The 19,819-nt window shown below is 41.8% G+C and overlaps 1 long non-coding RNA gene across 1 annotated transcript in view; it reads right to left on the minus strand.

Annotated features, from left to right (window-relative positions):
- LOC110259444 overlaps positions 1 to 16,553 on the minus strand; it is an 87,465-nt gene extending 70,912 nt beyond the window's left edge. The window contains exon 1 of the long non-coding RNA XR_002341855.1: positions 16,116 to 16,553. This is a non-coding gene — a long non-coding RNA (uncharacterized LOC110259444). The remainder of the gene's footprint in view (positions 1 to 16,115) is intronic.

Here is a 19,819-nt window from a genome sequence, read left to right on the forward strand (position 1 = left end):
TATCTCCAAGATTACTTCTGGAAAAGGGAACTTTTAGGCATATTGGTCCACTTCTTAAAAAACCTAACAATCGATATCACTGTTTTCCACTCCCATCTCCCTTTAACCTTCTTCCAAGGCAAGGATCTGAGTCTATCATATTGAGCAGATGAAAAGAAATACAGAAAAACTCTATGTGCAGTTAAAGCTTCACTTTAAAAATGGCTCAAGAAAAGACTGCAGAGTCTAAGAAATGAACGTCCAAACAACTGTAGAGAAAGAGGTTTGTAGTTAGGTTGGAAGTTTCAGAACCGTGATTCTGAAAGCCCTTGTGCGGCCTGCTATGTAATGTTTCTCTGTCTTACAGACACAAACTTGGGGAATTAGACTCCCATAGGGAAACTCTAGGAACCCAGCAGCCTCCTTTGCCTGCTATGGATTACAGCAAGTAAAGAAAGAAAGAAAGAATAGCTATATTTTTCCATAACAGAATAACAGTTTTATAGCTTTAAAAAAATATTTCAGAGCTTGATATTATACTGTTTCTCTATCTAGAACAAAGTTGGCTGGCACTGCAGCCAATGCCTAGAAAAAAGATCTCACTGGTCTCTGGCCCAGGTCCTCACATAAATCTGGTACCCCTTCTGCTGCTATGATCATCCAGATAAATTTGCACAGAGCAGCTGTTTCCAGTGGTTGCTGTGACACAGAGTGAAGGGTGCACTGCACTGCTCTCTAGTGCCTGCAGTGGTTTGCTGAATCTCAGTTAGACTTCAGAAATCAGACTCTCTTCACCTCAATCCCCAAAGCAAAATCTCCTACAAATTCCACATCAGTTCATACAAGAACTTTAAACTTTGACTTTCTTTCTGATACTTCTTATTCTTCCCACCCAGACACTTAGGACGCATCTGTCTTAATGTGGCTACTTCCTGCTACCAGCAGCCAGAAGAAGCTGAAAGGGGTAGAGTATTTAAATGCCTGGGAGGTGGCAGCCACCTGTTGACTCATCATGGGGACACTCAGAACCTTTCACGTGGGCAGCTGTACATAATTACCGTGTAGGCACTAGCAAGGTACCCAGAAGGACCTGTGAGCAGGTCCCATTAACTCTTCCTAAATTAGGGCCCTGACCTCTCCATAACCTCTTTATGTTTGCGTAAGTTCATCTGCACAGTCACAATGTCATTTTTACAATAGGGATTTTGCTTAGAGAAAGATAAAGACATGGATGACAGTAGTTGTACATTTGCCAGCATGTAGAAGGCGAAGAAGACTGAAACATCATTTTTCTTCTTAAACTCCATAAAGGTATTTCCTACCCCACTCAGTCCAAGCAAGCACACTCACTCACAAATACAGGGATGCCAAGGTTGGGGTGAGGGTGGCCTAGGGACACGCGTGGGTGCATTTAGGCACTCCCGTGACACATTCTTCCTTCTCTATGCAAAGATAAAATTTGATCAAGATGAACATCAAGGGTAGTCCTCAAGGAGAAGCTTCGGGGTAGTCCAAGGTATGTGGGTATGTTTGTGTTTGTGTACAAGACAGAAGGGGAACCTCATAGGCTTTACCTGTGGGCTAAGGTGACAACAGAGAATGCAGGGAGTTCCCGCTGTGGCACAATGGGTTAAGAATCTGATTGCAGTGGTTCAGGTCACTATGGAGGCATGGGTTCAATCCCTGGCCTGGCGCAGTGGGTTAAGGATCTGGCATTGCCACAGCTGCAGCCTAAGATGTAGCTATGGCTCAGATTCAATCCCTGGCCTGGGAACTTCCATCTACTGCAAATGCAGCCATTAACAACATCAACAACAAACAGAAAACGCAGACATGAGTCTTCCTGACTCATCTGATAGAGTTCTTCCTGAGGCCCCTCCTGTTCATGAATGTGCAAGCATCTAGTAAGTTCATAAGACCATGCCTGTTAATTAATGACTGCTGACAATGTCAGGGGATACTTCATAATAATAATATGCATTTCTGAGCTTTGTTTGTTACATATTTTAGGACAGAGCTTCTACAATTATAACTTTCAAACAGCTGTTCACTATTTTGAAGCCACCAAAGTATGGACCTTGCTTATAAAAACTCTCTGCATTTTGGAGTGTTTTATAGTAAAAAAAAAAAAAATCCTGTGCAGATTGAGCATTTAGGTATTAAACAAAGGTTCTAAGTTTTAACAAGTATGAAAAACAGCTGAGCTATATGCAAAAACTATTACTGCAAAATTAGAGAAAAAGTCAAAGAGAGTATGAAGCAAAACTATACAAATCAAAAGAGGAAAGTAAGAAGAATTCAGCAAGGAGAATGTAGAAGTAAAATTAAGTAAAAATGAATGGTTAAAAATTGCGAGGAATAAATGTAAGGGAGTTCCCATCGTGGCGCAGTGGAAATGAATTCAACTAGGAAACATGAGGTTGCGGGTTCAATCCTTGGCCTTCCTCATGGGTTAAGGATTTGGCATGCCATGAGCTGTGGTGTAGGTCACAGATGTGGTTTGGATCTGGTGTTGCTGTGGCTGTGGCGTAGGTCAGCAGCTGTAGCTCTGATTAGACCCCTAGCCTGGGAACCTCAACGTGCCATATGTGTGGCCCTAAAAAGACAAAAAAAAGATAAATAAATAAATATATACAAGACTAATAAAAAAATACCTCGATGAAATGAAAAAGAAAAAAACCCAAGAACTATATGGTATAAATAGAAATAATGCAAGTTAAGGCTTTGGAGACAAGAGTTAAATACAAAAATATTTTATTAGTAAACACTAACATTTTCTAAAACAGTGGATGTAATTCTGAGGAAAGCTAAACTGAATGTTAGCTGTCTAAGCCCCTGTTTAAGCATATGCATTGTAGGAGCTGCTGGAGTTACCACCTTCAACTGGCTTAGTCACTGGCCACTCAGGAAGCCCAGTGCAGAGGGCCTAGTCACTATTTAATTCACTGTGGTTGTGTTTAAATATTTTGTTCTCATGTTATTACAATAATAATAACAAAAACAATAGTAACAACTTAAATTTTTCATACCTAAGCTTAATTGAAAGCTTACTATTGGCTAGACCCTATTCCAACCTCTTTACATGTAATTATGTCATTGATCCTACTAGAATTATTATTATCCTGATTTTACAGACAAAGGATCCAAACAGTTATCAGTCTCAAACTTAGATTAGCTTTAACCACTTTTCAAAGTCAGAGCTTCATGGGATAATATAAAGTGTAAAACTGCACCAAAGGCCTGGGATCCTCAATGTCAGAGCTTTCTGGCTTATTCCCCAAACCCACTGGGCCATGAGGCATGACAGTCTTCTATTTCCATCTCCACTATTTCCAAAGGCAGCCTGTGAGCTGCCTCACAGTGACCTGGAGCCCTGGACACAGAGCTAGAGTCATACGGGTTTATGGCCAGTAGTGGGCATTATCTTTAATCCAAGCTTGCTAAAGAACTGAATGATCTTGGAGTTCCCATCGTGGCACAGCGGAGACAAATCCGACTAGTAACCATGAGGTCGTGGGTTCAATCCCTGGCCTCGCTCAGTGCGCTAAGGATCAGTGTTGCTGTGAGCTGTTGTGTAGGTCAATGATGTGGCTAAGATCCTGCGTTGCTGTGGCTGTGTTGTAGGCCAGCAGCTGCAGCTCTGATTCAACCCCTAGCCTGGAAACCTCCATATACCACAGGTATGGCCCTAAAACAAAACAAAACAAAAAGCATAAAAAAAAAAGAATGGTCTTATTTATTGAGCCATCTCAATAAGTAGGCAAGGCGGTCCACTGGCTAAGAACAAAAGAGGGGTACTTTAGAGTCCGACAGGCCTAGGTTCAAATCTAAGTCTACCACTAATCAGGTGAGATGATGGGCAAGTCATTTAACGTCTTTCTGCTTCTATCACCTCCTACATTGCAAAAAGATAAATGGAATTACGTTTTACTTGCAGTGAGAAGAATTTAAGGGAAATTTTGGCTCAGGCTCAGGTTTGCAAGAGTCATCATTTCTACACCAGAAGGGTTTGCCAGAGAGGTTATAAAATTCTCTCCTCCACGAACCTTCTGAAACCATGACACAGGCTCATGAGTAGGAGGAGTTTCAATGAAGCCATATCCTCCTTCAGAGGGTAATACCATTGGTTTGTGAAGAACTCACAGGTGGTCCCTTTGGTTTCTTAATAACAATTTTTTTTCTTTTTTTTTTGCTTTTTAGGGCTGCCCCTGCAGCACATGGAAGTTCCCAGGCTAGAGGTCGAATCGGTGCTACAGCCACCACCTACACACAATGGGGGATCCGAGCCACGTCTGTGATCTCCACCACAGCTCACGGCAATGCAGGATCCTTATCCTACTGAGCAAGGCCAGGGATCAAATGTGATTCCTCAAGGATCCTAGTCAGGTTCATTAAATGCTGAGACATGAAGGGAACTCCTTTTCATAACAATATTGATGACAGTCTTCTGCTTTTACCCTATTTGCTTAATAAGAGATCATTTTTACTTTATGTCATCACTGTCTTGTTTGCTCTGCTCACACTCCAAACTTTACATACATTACAAAATGAAGATATTTCCATTTGAAAATTATCAACCAAATCTCTGTTCAAGATAGCAGAAAGCCCCAGTCAAACATAAAATATATCTGATACTCTTTATCAGTGTTCAAAATGTATCAAAACCAGCCAATGACTTACAAGCATCTCTGAAATAAATAAGCAGAGAGACGGGTAAAATGAGGAATGGTTACATTAAATGAAGAACTTAATCATCTTTTGCACCTGAGCATTAAACATGATTAATTTAGGTCTTGTCTATCTTTTGTGGTTGGCAGAAAATACAAAGTAAGGTAAGTAAACATAGAAAGCGCAATCATGGGTTTGGGGCGCTTGAGCTGAGAGTCTGCCTGAGTGAACAAAGGAGTTAGGCAGCTGCCAGTTCCATCTGGAGCCATTGCTAGAGAAAGTCAGATCCGGGAGTTCCCATCATGGCTCAGTGGTAATGAACCTGACTCGTATCCATGAGGGTTTGGGTTTATCCCTGGCCTTGTTCAGTGGTTTAAAGATCCGGTGTTGTAGTCAGCTGTGGTGTAGGTTGCAGATGCAGTTCAGATCCTGCGTTGCTATGGCTATGCTGTAAGCTGGCAGCTGCAGCTCCGATTCAACCCCTAGCCTGGGAATCTCCATATGCCATGGATGTGGCTCTAAAAAGACACACACAAAAAAAAAAAAAAAAAAAAGAAAAACAAAGAGAGCTCCATGTTTCTGCTCTAGGGAGGACTTTAAGAGCTTCTAAATTGTATAAAAGGAGATACAGATTCCTTCTATACCTGGGGAAAGCCCACCACACTAGCCCTGGAACATATCTATGTTATTTAAAACTGCCTGTGGTGTGGACCGTTCCATATAAGCAAGTGAGAAACCCTGAAAATCTATTCCATTATTCCACACACACAATGACTGTGTCCTACACATAGCAGCTTTGGGCTGTGCTGGGGATACGATGGCAAACAAGACCTGATCCTTGCTCCAAGACTCTTAGAGCTTACTAAGAAAAAACACACAATTATAGAAAGAGTTGATAATGAGACAGGGGAAGTAGAAGAGGCATATGGTAGGATTCTAACCTAGTCTAGGGGTCAGGGGCTGGTTAAAGAGAAACAAAGTCAGATACCAGTTAAAGATAGCAAAGGCAGATTTTATTCTGTGAATACTTCAGTAGGGAAAAGAGACTTCAATATACAACTGAGCTCAACTCCAAATACAGCAGAGAGGGCTAGGGATTCACAGCCAACAAGCAAGGGGTGAGGGTATCAGTGGATGGAAAATTACTAAGAGGACACGTCAAGGGTTAGGGATTCTTGCTAAAATGGCCTAATAAAATGGTTGCTACAGGTAGGCAAGGGACTGAGACATCAAGAGGCAGGGGATGAGGAATCTGATGGGATGTCAAAGCGGTCAGACATCGGGGGGCCGGGGGGGCATTCTCGCTAGACCCATTTAGCAGGATTCTTGCTAAAACAGGCCCAAGGACAAGGCTAACCAAAAAGAAGGCCCCGAGGAAACTGCCTAAAGTTTGGTTGAGAAAAAAGTCTTTGTCAGAGTTCTTATACAGACAGGAATATTTCAGCTGCAAATTGAAAGCTGACCCAAGTTGAATTAGGGTGTATTCTAAGGAGAGAGAAGAACATGTGTGAAGACCTCACAGGTGGGGAAGCAGTACCATGCATTTGGGAAAGTAAAAGAAACTGGCTATGACTGGTCCATAAAGTCGATGCAGAGAGGGCAGGAAGTGAGATCTAGGGGTTTTGTAAATCTGGGTAGGCCAGTGGGGAAGGTTTAGCTGGGATTTTGTTCTAAGGCCAATGGAGAAGGTTTAGCTGGAAGAGTCATAAGATTTGATTTCTCCAGGCTGCAGAGTGGAAGGGGGGGGCAGACTGGAGGCAGGGGGTCCAGCTGGGCATGTGCTGCAGTAATTTGGATGTAAGTTCATGTAACTTGGATGAGGGTGATGGCATGCAGCAAGAAAGAAAAGAATTAAGATACAGAGGAAACAGGACTAGTAGGACTCTGGGGCATGATTCAGTGCCTGGAGAGAGAAAAGCAGGAGTCAGAACAACTCTCAGGTTTTGGACTTTGGCAAGTGGATGGATATTGAAGTTAGGAACAGCTTGTGGGGGAAGGGTAGTTTTGAAACATATTGAGTTTGAGTTGTAAGAGACCTGAGTTTGGAGCTCAGGAGTTATTATCCTCAGTTCGATTGAGGGAGAATAATAACTCGGGTAGTCAGTGTAGGACATGGGCTTCGATGCATTCTTTGATATGGCTATTGAATAACATTTGCGACTTAAGGGCTCCAGGGAGTAACATTCCCACAGGCCTGGTTTACTAGAGGGAGTGTACCTATGCCCAGATGGACATTAATCTCCAACCCACTGTGACTCAGTACAGGAAGAGGAAGGCAAAGAAACCATGAGACTTATGGAACATTTCCACCTCTGAAACCCCTATTGGACAAGGACTGATATAGGTAATCAGACAAAGCCAATGGGAGAAAACCACATCTTGGTACCCTCCATCTTTAAGGGGTAAAAACCCATGTAGGACAATAGAGGGGGGGGGCTCTTCTTCCCCCTCCCAGCTGTCCTAGGAGCTGTTTACTTTCCTGTAATAAAGACTTTGCTTACTTGTTGCCTGTGTGTTCTTGAAGTTCATTCTCGCTCCATGAATAAGAACCCGGGTTCCAGTAACATCTTTCTGGCATCACTATAGCGCCTTGCGCTGCCTCTCCAGCCACCCTCGCTGATGTCAGATACTTGCTCTGAAGACTCACCGACACCAGGGAAGGTGGGCAGTCAGAAGACAGGTGGTGGAGAAGGGGCAGCCAGGACAGAAAGAATAAGGAGAGGGATGGCTAGTAGGAAGCATCAGAAAGGACATTTAGCTCCTCTTTTCTCTCTGGTCTTTCTGGAATGCCCCCAGTCCAACTTCTAAGAACAAGGTCAGGAGGCATCTTTCACTTTCCACAAATTCACACACCATGGGGAGGATTAATAGTCTACAGGAAACTTTCCCACTAATACCCCAATTACAAAGTGATTTGGAGGCAATTTACTGGCTAAGATTAAGATGCCTTTCCATATACATGTTTCAACCTGGATGACTTCAGAAACAAAGGTGAAAGCAAAAAGCAAGTTGCACAATGAAATATAAATATGGAAAATCCTTTTATGAATATACAAATATATGTAAAAACATGGTTAATGTTACCTAAAAGGTAAGAGGGAGAGGCATGGGATAACAAAGAAGTATAAAGGAGACTTCAACCAGACCTATAACAATTTTTAAAAATCTATTTAAAATAAAAATCAGCAGGGAGTTCCCATTGTGGTGCAGTGGTTAACGAATCCAACTAGGAACGATGAGGTTATGGGTTTGATCCCTGGCCTTGCTCAGTGGGTTAGGGAATCTGGTGTTGCTGTGAGCTCTGGTGTAGGTTGCAGACGCAGCTCAGATCCCGTGTTGCTGTGGCTCTGGCATAGGCCAGTGGCTACAGCTCCAATTAGACCCCTAGCCTGGGAACCTCCATATGCCGTGGGAAGCAGCCCTAGAAATGGCAAAAATACAAAAAATAAATAATAAATAAATAAAATAAAAATCAGCAGCATGTTTTGCAAAATATTAACATTTGCTAAGTCTGGGAGTTTGGCATATATATTTATTAAAATCTCTCATTAAAATGGCTGTATGAATTTTTTCCTACATAGGAATTCCAAGTAATATAAGCAGACACTCCTCCTTCAGATCTAGTGGGCCAGATCTAGTGACCCAATTCCAAAGATTAGAAGGAGGAAGGAAAGAAATAAACGGTAACTGTACTCTAGAGAAACCTGGCCAACACCATCTTCATCAAGAGATAAGGGTTAAAGTCACCAAAGATGTCAGTAGTATCATGTACCCTTGATACGATGTGACAAGAAGGGCATTTTACCTCTTGGGCATCCTTGCCAAAAATGTAAAACCCCAGTTCATCATGTGAAAAACAACAGACAGACCCTTCTACAGGATATCTGGCCAGTATTCCTCATGACTGTCAAAGTCACAAAAAAAAAAAAAAAAAAAAAAAGACTGTTTAACTGTCATAAACCAGAAAAGACTTAGGCGATATGACAACCAAATGTAATGTGGTTGCCTGGATTGGCATCTGGAACAGAAAGAGGACACTGATGCAAAATGGGGTGAAACGCAAAAGTCTTGGAGTTTATACAATGTACCAATATTAGTTTCTTAGTTGAGACAAACATATCCTGCTTAAGCAAGTCGTTAACAACAGGGGAAACTGGATGATGAGGCATGTGAAAACTCTGTACTACTTAGGCAGCTTTTCTGTAAATATAACATTTTTCCATCTGAAAAAGATTCTTTTTAAAAGACTGTATGTCATTGAGAACCCTCCAACTCAAAATGAAGCCCGTGAGAAATCACCTGTGCCTTTGGGAATCACGGTACATTATGAAAGTACAGCAGGACCTTATTTCCCAGCCCAAGTGGAGAAGTAAGTATATCATGGAAGTCAATTTTTCCAAAAACTGAAACTAACCCTTCAGTCACAAAGGGTTATGATCAGCCATTTTTTGATGGCAAGCCTTCGAAAGTAAACAATAAAGTTCCCTGCCTTCTGAGCAGAGAACACTTGCTGTAACTGAATCCTTTCTGGGTTAAACAGGGTTACCAGTGTGAATATGTTATTACATTACGTCATACCAAGCACGGTCCTGCCTTGTGTTTTCTTTGCTGAGTCATGGAGTTGGAAATGCAGAAGCCATCTGTCTACAGCTAAGAAATGACTAAGGAGAGGTCAAAAATGATGGGCGTGGATGAAGAACACGACAGGTGTGTGTGTAGCTATAGGTGAGCTGGCACTGAGCAGAGAGCATCATCCACCTCTTAAGCAGTTTAGCTGGAGAGCATCTGGCAGCTGATTTTTTCCCATTTTTCTGTCCCATTTCACGCTTGGTAATGTAACCTCTATAGTTTGCTTGAATGCAAAGTGTATCCTCTGGACAAGGGAAGACACCAATAATCCCTACCTATCTCATTCCAGGTTGGGGAAGCAGGCGGAGGTGAGGGGTAAACCTAGTGATATTTTCATGAGGGAATTTCAGTTGTGACCTTTTATAGCTCTACTTAGTGAATGTTTTCTTTGCGATGTATACCATGGGGACATTATCGGGCTTCTATTACATAAAGAAGTTTCTAATAAAACCAAAGAAAGCAGTATGATGTGAGCCTTGGTGAGAGGTCACCAGAGAAGTAGAGGAGGGGGCTTAACATTCTGTCTTCCCACCAAGTCTTTTCTACTATCTGTTTCCAAGGCCCTATGCCTGCCTGCGCTTTCTCTATGGAGAGACCATGTCTCCCTAGAGCCCACCTGTGACTCACTGTCACAGCCCAGTCACGAGATGGGCCCCTGCTCTAGAAAATGGCCTGTCCCAGCCCTCTGTTCCCACTCATCATTCAGTCATCCCCCGGACCTTTGCTCATTCATATAGGAAGACAGGATTGCCATTGCCTTCCTAGAGTATCTTTCCCTTAAGTGATCTCTGTAGCTAGAATGTAAGCCCTAGAATACTGCAGACTCCAGGTCCTGCCTCGTTTTCATTGTCCAAATCACTGTGCTCACCATCAGTCTGGAAAAACATTTGTGGATTAGCTGAGTGCTTATGCAATCAACTCTCTCCAAATAACCAGATGAAGCAGTAGGAGGTAAGTGCTAAATTATTGGTAGGAAGGGGAGATATTTAAAGAGCAGTGGTGTGTTCAAGAAGATTCCTATGCAATGTCCACTTTGAGACTTGTTTGCTGGAGACAGGCCTTGAGCTTCTGTGAGCATCATGGGTCTCAATAAGCTAGGCTGAGGCCAGGGCTGACTTGAAGCTGTGAGCTAACTAACTTTAAACAAAAGTATGACTAAGGAAAAGGTATTTTAACATCCAAACTCTGTCTCTTCTAGGAAGGTATGCAAAGATTTATACTCATCTAAGGCAAAGTTCCTCCACTTCAGTACTATTCACATTCGGGGCCTGAGAATCCTTTGCTGTGGACGGCGGTCCTATGCATTGTAGGAAATGCAGCTGCTGGCATTAGTAAATTTAAATACAGTGTTCCCAGTTAAATTTGAGTTTCAGAAGAACAGCCAATTTTTTTATTATACATACATCCCATGCAATATTAAAAGCATCCCTGGCCTCTATCCACCAGTTACAGTAGCATTATCACCCTCCACCCCCACCCCAGAGCAGACATCGTCAAATGTCCCCTGGGGGGACAGAAATGCCCTGATCGAGAACCACAGATTCAGGGTAACTCATCAGCAGGCTACAAACCTGAACCTCGTTTTCTTAGCTTTCAGAAGAAATAGCGGTATCGGGTAAAATATCAGTGAAAGAATTAGCCATTGAGAAACTCTTCAGCACATCTTTCTTAAACTATTATGAAAACATTATTTATTCTGCTTTTTAATGTCCCTTGAGATCAATTACCTTTAGGTTTTCATGTCAGGTAGATTCTTGGCTCTCTATCAGAATTAGCAAGCTCCTTTTGACCAGATAATATCAATTATGAAACCTACCATATTTGCCTTTTTTCTTAACTGCTAGAAAGCTTAAGGGTAAATGAAATGCTCAGTTGCAGAAACCATCACAGCCCGGGTGGGTAATGTCTTCTTTCTTTAAACAAACGTCTATGTAGTGGTTTTCTATGATGCACATATTTGAAATGCTTTACAAATATTGGATTCTTGAATTCATTCTAATGCTGCAACAACCCTATGGATAAGTGCTATTATTATCCTCCCTTTTCAGGAAACTAACTGAGGTCACTTCTTTCTTTTTTTATTTCTATGAATTATTTTCTTTTCATGATCATCCTTTATGAGTAAGTCCCTGAGATTCTATTTAAGAGTCAATGGGGCATAAGGTATTGTATCACATACCTACACCACTGTCAAATGCTCTCAGCCTCCCTTGGCTCCTGTTCCAACTGCTGCCATGGCAACCAGCTCGGACTACTTGCAGGTGCACCTGCCAGAGCCCAGCCTCACCTCCAGGCTACATACTCACATCTCCCATCCTGGGCCTCCCTGTCATACTAAGATGTGGGACACAAGAGATCTGGCTCCAGAGCCCAGAACTGCACAAGCTATAGCTGCAGAGGAATTAATATCTCATTGCTAAATGGAAGATAGAAACTGGTAGGTAAATTCATCCTCTCTCTCTTTTTTTAAACTCCAGACAGACCGTCCTAAGATACAGCTTTTCAGAGGCTGGTTCTATAAGACAGAGCAACCAGGAGCACTTGGTGGCATCAGCTCAGTTATGTCTGCTCCAATTTCTCTCCCTCCTCCCCTGCTTCACATGCAAGACTCTTGTGCCCTTCTCTCCTGCTCCTTGGTATTACACTCCCTCACAAATAAGCAGCAACATATCATTGTCTGGCTCTGCTTTCTAAGGAATCCAGACTTATAAATTATAAATACTTATAAATAAAATCACACCAAATGGAAGGTGACCTAGTTACTTCCACCGACTTTAGTCAGTAATGTTTCTTGTAGTTCAATCAGAATACAATCGTGGAACAATTATTCCTAGCAGGACTTGAAGGGCCCACCCCATCATCTTACAGCTGAGGATGTCAAGACCCAGAGAGGGAAGGGTTTGCTCAAGATCACACACCTGTTAATGGCCTGTGAAACCAGTATTTAGTGCCTGCTGTGTCAAATTTTATTGTCCCCATCATACACATAAGAAACAGAGGGTCAGAAAAAAGTCAAGTGAAATGTTCAAGGTCACAATGTTAGCAAATGGAAGAGTCAGGTTTACATTAGGCCTCCAAATTCCACACGTCTAGTCCTTTCCCGAGCTGCTTCCCAGTGGTCAGGGACATGGGCCCTGGCTGTCCTGGGAGCTGGGTGAAAAACCATGATGGACTTTGGAGGAAGACAGGTTTTTCGATTCAAGTCCTAGCTCCTCCACTTGATACCTTTGTGACCTTAAGTTCCTTCATTTTCCTGAGTCTCAATTTTTAATTCCAAAACTGGGGGTCATAACATCTACTCATGATGGCTGTGAAGAGGAACTGAAACAACAGAGGTAAATCCCCCACCATAGTATCTGTACAGAGGAAGTACTTAATCAATGTTAGACAGTATTAGTTCCCTGGACTCAAAGATGCTTCCCAAACACATTATCAGCTTCTACTTTGTGGGGTTTATTAAATGCCATGCATGGTGCTAAGCATTTCCTATAGAAGAAGGTATCACTTCTAAACATCCTACCCTCCCAGAGGGTGGGTAGATGAAGAGCCGTGCCAACTATCTCTTCTTGATCTCTTGTTGCCTCTAACAACAGTTCATAAACTTTGAGTCACTCATGTGTTCTCCCTTACTGAACTTTTCCATATCTGTGGAGCAGTTTTCAAATAAATTTATAGTTTAGTTTAATCCTAAACAAGAATACTGTGAGGTATTAGGTTTGATGTGTTAGCTATATTTTTTTTCTTATACACGGTAAAGGAAACATACTCTTCATTAAAATTAAAAGGCATTATTACGAATTCTTGTCATGGTGCAGTGGAAACGAATCCAACTAGGAACAACGAGGTTGCAGGTTCAATCCCTGGCCTCATTCAGTGGGTTAAGGATATGGCATTGCTGCGAGCTGTGATGCAGGTAGCAGATGCAGCTTGGATCCTGCATTGCTGTGGCTCTGGCATAGGCTGGCAGCTGTAGCTTCAATTAGATCCTCCCACTCATGCCTACAGCCAGGTGAGCCCTACCCACTCTTGGCAGATACTCTCTCTGGGATATTCTGGGATCAGAATCAGAGACCAAATTAGCTATCTCAATTAAAGGGTGAATATACTGTAAGTCTAAATCTATCCAGTAGGATAGAAAGACCTTGGCAGGATCCCTTTTTGTGTATATAATTAGTTACCCTAAAAGACAGTCACAGTATGCTGCTTTATTATGCAAAGCAATTAGTATTATGCAAAATACAGTTTCAACTTATAACATGATTTTTTTCCTTTGCTAAGGAATATGGACTAAATTTCTATTAAACATTCATATACCTTTTGAATCATCTTATGGATAATTCTTTTGAATATAGCAACAATAAAAGAGCTTATATGACTAACCTAGGGACTCAAAATAGCAGAAACAATTTTTTAAAAGTCTGAGAAATTAGAGCAGCAGTTCTACTCTGCTGTGATAAAAGATACAGAAATCAGGTTTCTACTCTGAAAATCTTTTTTTCTGGAAATAGCTTTCTCTCTTGCTTATAGAATGAGAACAAGTCATCACATCATTTTTATGGATCTTTTTCAGAAATGAAGTGGCTCAAGAATGGTTAAAAATTGAAGCGGATGCAGGGCGGGTGACTCAGCAGCTTCCAATCAACAGTGGTTCCATCCAATGCACAGGCTGATACAATGAAGCCAGTGCATTTGGACCATCTGAGACAAAGCTGAGGATCTGTTTCATGGCTCATAGTGTAAACTAAACCTAAAGTATTTTTCCAAGGAAGTGATCAGTAGGTAATTGTCAGTTTAAAAATTCTACATGGAAGTAAAGTGCAAGGAGACCATAAACAAATGAAAAGATCTCAATCTTATCCCATGCTCTTGGATTGAAAGAATCGTTAAAATGGCCACACTACCCAAAGTAATCTACAGAGTTAATGCAATCCCACAGGTAAATGCAAAGTTACCCATGATAGTTTGCACAGAACTAGAACAAAGAATCCAAAAATTTATATGGAATGACAAAAGACCCAGAATTGCCAAAGCTACCCTAAGGAAAAAGAATGAAGCTGGAGGCATAACCCTCCTAGACTTCAGACAACCCCACATAGCTACACTAATCAAAACAGCATGGAATTGGCACATACACACACACACACACACACACACACACACAAAAGACATACAGACCAGTGCAAAAGAATAGACAGTCCAGAAATAAACCCACACACCTACAGTCAGTTAATTTTCCACAAAGGAGACAAGAACATACAATAGAGAAAAGAGAGTCTCTTCAACAAGTGGTGTTTGGAAAGTTGGACAGCTGCATGTAAATCAATGAAGTTAGAACATTCCTTCACACCATATACAAAAATAAACTTTAAATGGCTTAAAGACTTAAACATAAGACATGACACCATAACACTCTTAGAAGAGAATGTAGGCAAAAACATTCTCTGTCACAAATTACAGCAATGTTTTCGTGGATCAGTCTCCCAAGGCAAAACAAATAAAAGCAAAAGTAAACAAATGGGACCTAATTAAACTTATAAGCTTTGCACAGCAAAGGAAACCATAAACAAAACAAAAATACAACATAAAGAATAGGAGAAAATATTTGCCAACAATGTCACTGATAAGGGATTAATTTTCAAAACATACAAACAGCTCATATAGCTCAATAACAACAACAACAAAAAAAACCCCAATCCAATCAAAAAATGGGCAGAAGAACTAAATAGATATGTCTCCAAATAAGACATACAGAATGCTCAACAGGAACATGAAAATATGCTCAATATTAGTAATTGTTAGAGAAATGCAAATCAGAACTACAATCAGGTAGGTGTAACACTGTAAATCATCCACACTTTAATTTTAAAAAACTACAATGATGTATCATCTCAAACCAGTCAGAATGGCCATCATCAAAAAGTCTACAAATAATAAATGCTGGAAAGAGTGTGAAGAGAACCCTCCTAAACTATTGGTGGGAATGTAAACTGAGATGGCTGCTATGGAGAACACCATGAAGATTCCTTAAAGTTTTTAAAATAGGGAGTTCCCATTGTGGTGCAGCAGAAATGAATCCGACTAGTATCCATGAGGATACAAGTTCAATCCCGGGCCTCACTCAGTGGGTCAGGGATCTGGCACTGCCACGAGCTGTGCTGTAGGTCATAGATGTGGCTTGGATCCTGCATTGCTGTGGCAGTGGCATAGGCCAGAAGCTGTAACTCTGATTCAATACCTAGCCTGGGAACTTTCATATGCTGTGGGTGCAGCCCTAAAAAAAGCAAACAAAAATTTTTTTTTAAAATAGAGTTATTATATGATCCAGCAACCCCACTCCTGGGCATATATCTAGAAAAGACAAAAACTCTAATTTGAAAAGATACATGCACCTCATTGTTCATAGTAGCACTATCTACAACAGCCAAGAGACATGGAAGCAACATAAATGTTCATCGACAGATGAATGGATAAAGAATATTAGACACACACACAAAAAAATGGTTTATTACTCAGCCATAAAAAAGAATGAAATAATTCCATTTGCAGTGACATGGATGGACCTAAATAACATTACACTAAGTAAAGTCAGAGAAAGACTTTGGTTTCTCTGGTAACCATAACAAACTATGGTTACCAAAGGGGAAAGAGTGGGGAGGGAATAAATTAGGAGTATGGGATTAACACATACGTACTACTATATATAAAATAGATAATCAACAAGGACCTACTACTGTAGTGGTACAGGGAACAGTATTCAATATCTTATAATAACATATAGTGGGGGAAAAAAGATGCTCAATATCAATTATATTGAAAAAATTAAACTACTACTTTCTCACCTCTTTATTTAATGGAATAGTCTTCTAACGGCTCTCCTTGCTTCCATTCTTGCAGACAGAGCCATCATCTAAAAACAAAATAAAGCCACATTCATCCACTGCTTGAAACCCAGATTCTCAGTTCACATAACCAATATTACATATGTGTAAATGTAAACTATATCATACTTTAACCTTAATTATATCACGCAGCAACCTTTTGCATTTACACTGTCTTAGAAATCTTTTCATGCTAGCCATAGAGATCTGCCCTTTTAGTTTCTACATGATATCCCTAAGGTTCACTTAGCTATTCTCTCATTAATGAACAGTTAGATTAATAATGTTTTGCTCTTATAAATAAGGCTGAAATGAACATCCTATACGTGACTTCTTGTCATGTGAGAGTGTTTGTCTAAGGAAAATATTGAGAAGTTATTTTTAAAAAAATAAGGAGTTCCCATTGTGGCTCAGTGGTTAACGAACCCGACCAGTATCCATGAGGACTCGGGTTCGATCTCTGGCCTTGCTCAGTAGGTTAAGGATCCGGCGTTGCCATGAGCTATGGCGTACGTCGCAGACACCGCTCGGATCTGCATTGCTGTGGCTGTGGCATAGCTGGCAGCTGTGGCTCTGATTCGACCCCGAGCCTGGGAACCTCTATATGCTTTGGGTGCAGCCCTAAAAAGACAAAAGACATAAAATAATAATAATAGTGAAACCGAGCAGGGCCCTGTAGGACTCCTGGGCACAAAAGCCTTTGTGTGTCCATTTCTTGTTTTGAGGAAATGGGCATCATTCAACCTCCATGATCTTCCCTGAGTTCCTACCGACAGGAACTAGGTTCAAACAGTGGCTGATCAGGGAAGGAAGGGGATGCAAAGATAAGGGAGGAACAGTCATGAAACAATAGTACAGTCTTCGCAGGATCCTGGTTCCTTCTCAAGGGATACACATAACAACACAGGCATCTTATGCACCTCAGAGAAAAGTTATATTCCCTAAGCTTCTTTTAGAAATGAATACTTTAAAACTAAACAGCTTAGAGTTCTTCCTTGTCCTCCTCCCTGGCTTAATCGTACCCTAAATACAATCACCTGTAAGCTAAAGCCAGGCACCCTGAGCACAGCGATGTTTTTCAGAAAATTTCCTAGTTTGTTCTAATCTCTGATCAATATGCCCTTTCCCAAGTATTGTTATTCTAGGAAATAACCCAGAAGACCATCATCATGATGTGGAGATCAAGTGACTCCAGGTTTGATGACTAAGATTCCCCCAAAGAAAGAAGAATGCATGTTTGTCCCAATCCTGATTCCTATCTGAAAATCTGTCTTTCTCCTTTTAACTATAAAATTTTTCGAAATTCTTTCCAATGGAGGGCACAGTCTTTAAGGCTTTAGCCTAACCCCCCTTGCCTGGCAAAGCAACAAAAGCTACCTGTTTCTCTTTTACCCCAAACTCTGTCTCTGCGTTTCAATTCAGCACAGGTAGAAAGAGGCCAAATTTTGGCAACAACAACCACTGCCACGTTGACTTCCAAACTAGGGGCCACCCCACCAGCAGATCGTGAGAGACCTTACTTACACTTTTGCCAATATTTGCTTCTAGGTGTTCTAGACAGTTCCACGTTGATTCCTGAGACTGGTATCACTCTTTAACACTGGAAAACGTTTCTCTGAATATTGCATTCCTACATTCTCTCCTTTTTCCTCCTGTGATGGTGTAACTTGTAAATCTACACCTTATTTCTTAAGTTCCCCTTCACACTTACCATCTCTTCCACCCTTTATACCGCATATTCCTTGGCTCATTATTTCAGCTCACTCGTGTGCGCCTCCACAGCGTCCATCCTTTTCTTCCCTCGTTCCGCCCCCTTGGCGCCTGCTCCCTGCGAGCACCAAGAGCAAGCGCGCAAGCGCAGAGGGGGGCCAATCGAGCCCACCGGACCCGCAGCCTTTGCCCCGCTGAGCAGTCAGGGCGGCGTCAGGGCTCTGGCGTCAGGGCTCCTGCGCTCTGTGATCTTAGGCGCCCCTGGTTCAGGCAAGTGCACCCTGGCATTGCGCATCATCAAAAATTTCCAGCTGAAGAAGTTCTCCAGCAGGGAACTGCTCCGAGACAACATGCTGAGGGATACAGAAATTGGTGTGCTGACCAAAGTTTTCATGGACCAGGGGAAGATCATCCCCGCTGACCTCATAATTCAGTTGCTCCTCCAAGAGCTGAAAATTTTCACCTAGTACAGCTGGCTGTTGTGTGGTTTCCCCAGGATGCTTCCACAGGCTGAAGCTCTGGATAGAGTTTATCAGATACACCTGGTGATGAACCCGAACGTGCCCTCTGAGGTCATCTAGCAATGCCTCACTGCTCGCTGGATTCATCAAGCCAGTGGCCGCTTCTACAACCTGGAATTTAACCCTCCCAAAACGACTGGTGTGAACAATGTGACAGGAGAGCCTTTCATTAAGCATGTGGATGATAAACCAGAGACACTTATCAAAAGATTGAAGGCCTACGAAGACCAAACAAAACCGGTCCTGGATTATTACCAGAAAAAGGGAGCATTAGAAACATTTTCTGGAACAGACACCAAAAAGATCTGGCCCTATATATGTGCTCTCCTGGAAACAAAATTGCCACAGATACACCACAAAAGTCAAGCACACCATTAGGAAAAATGCATGTGATGAGCAAGATGAGCAAAACTCTTCCTTCGTTCATTTAGGAAGTCCTTGTTCTAAGAATCCACCATGTATCATCAATTTTTTGAAAATTATATTAGTTACATTTTTATGGATTTTATTCTGGACATTAAGGATGTCTGATACTAAGAATTCTCTTTTGATCGCGAAGGCCCGCGGCAGGTGTTGACGCGATGTGATTTCTGCCCAGTGCTCTGAGTGTCAAAGTGAAGAAATTCAATGAAGCGCGGGTAAACGGCAGGAGTAACTATGACTCTCTTAAGGTAGCCAAGTGCCTCATCATCTAATTAGTGATGCGCATGAATGGATGAACGAGATTCCCACTGTCCCTATCTACTATCCAGCAAAACCACAGCCAAGGGAACGGGCTTGGCGGAATCAGCGGGAAATAAGACCCTGTTGAGCTTGACTCTAGTCTGGCACGGTGAAGAGACATGAGAGGTATAGAATAAGTGGGAGGCCCCCTGTATCCCGTCCAGTGGTCTCCCCGCGAGGGGCGGCGCGGGGCGGGGGTCCACCGCGTTGTGGGCCGCTGGTGAAATACCACTACTCTGATCTGATCAGAAAAGGAATACAAAAACACGATACCTTTTAAAATTGCACCTCACAAAATCAAATACCTCGGAATACACCTGACCAAGGAGGTAAAGGACCTATATGCCAAGAACTATAAAACTTTAATCAAAGAAATCAAGGAAGATGTAAAGAAATGGAAAGATATTCCATGTTCCTGGATTGGGAAAATCAATATTGTAAAAATGGCCATACTACCCAAAGCAATCTACAGGTTCAATGCAATCCCTATCAAATTACCCATGACATTTTTCACAGAACTAGAACAAACAATCCAAACATTTATATGGAACCACAAAAGACCCAGAATCGCCAAAGCAATCCTGAGAAACAAAAACCAAGCAGGAGGCATAACTCTCCCAGACTTCAAGAAATACTACAAAGCCACAGTCATCAAAACAGTGTGGTACTGGTACCAAAACAGACAGACAGACCAATGGAACAGAATAGAGA

This window comes from Sus scrofa, chromosome 2 (assembly GCF_000003025.6).
Source record: "Sus scrofa isolate TJ Tabasco breed Duroc chromosome 2, Sscrofa11.1, whole genome shotgun sequence".
Lineage (NCBI taxonomy): Eukaryota > Metazoa > Chordata > Mammalia > Artiodactyla > Suidae > Sus > Sus scrofa.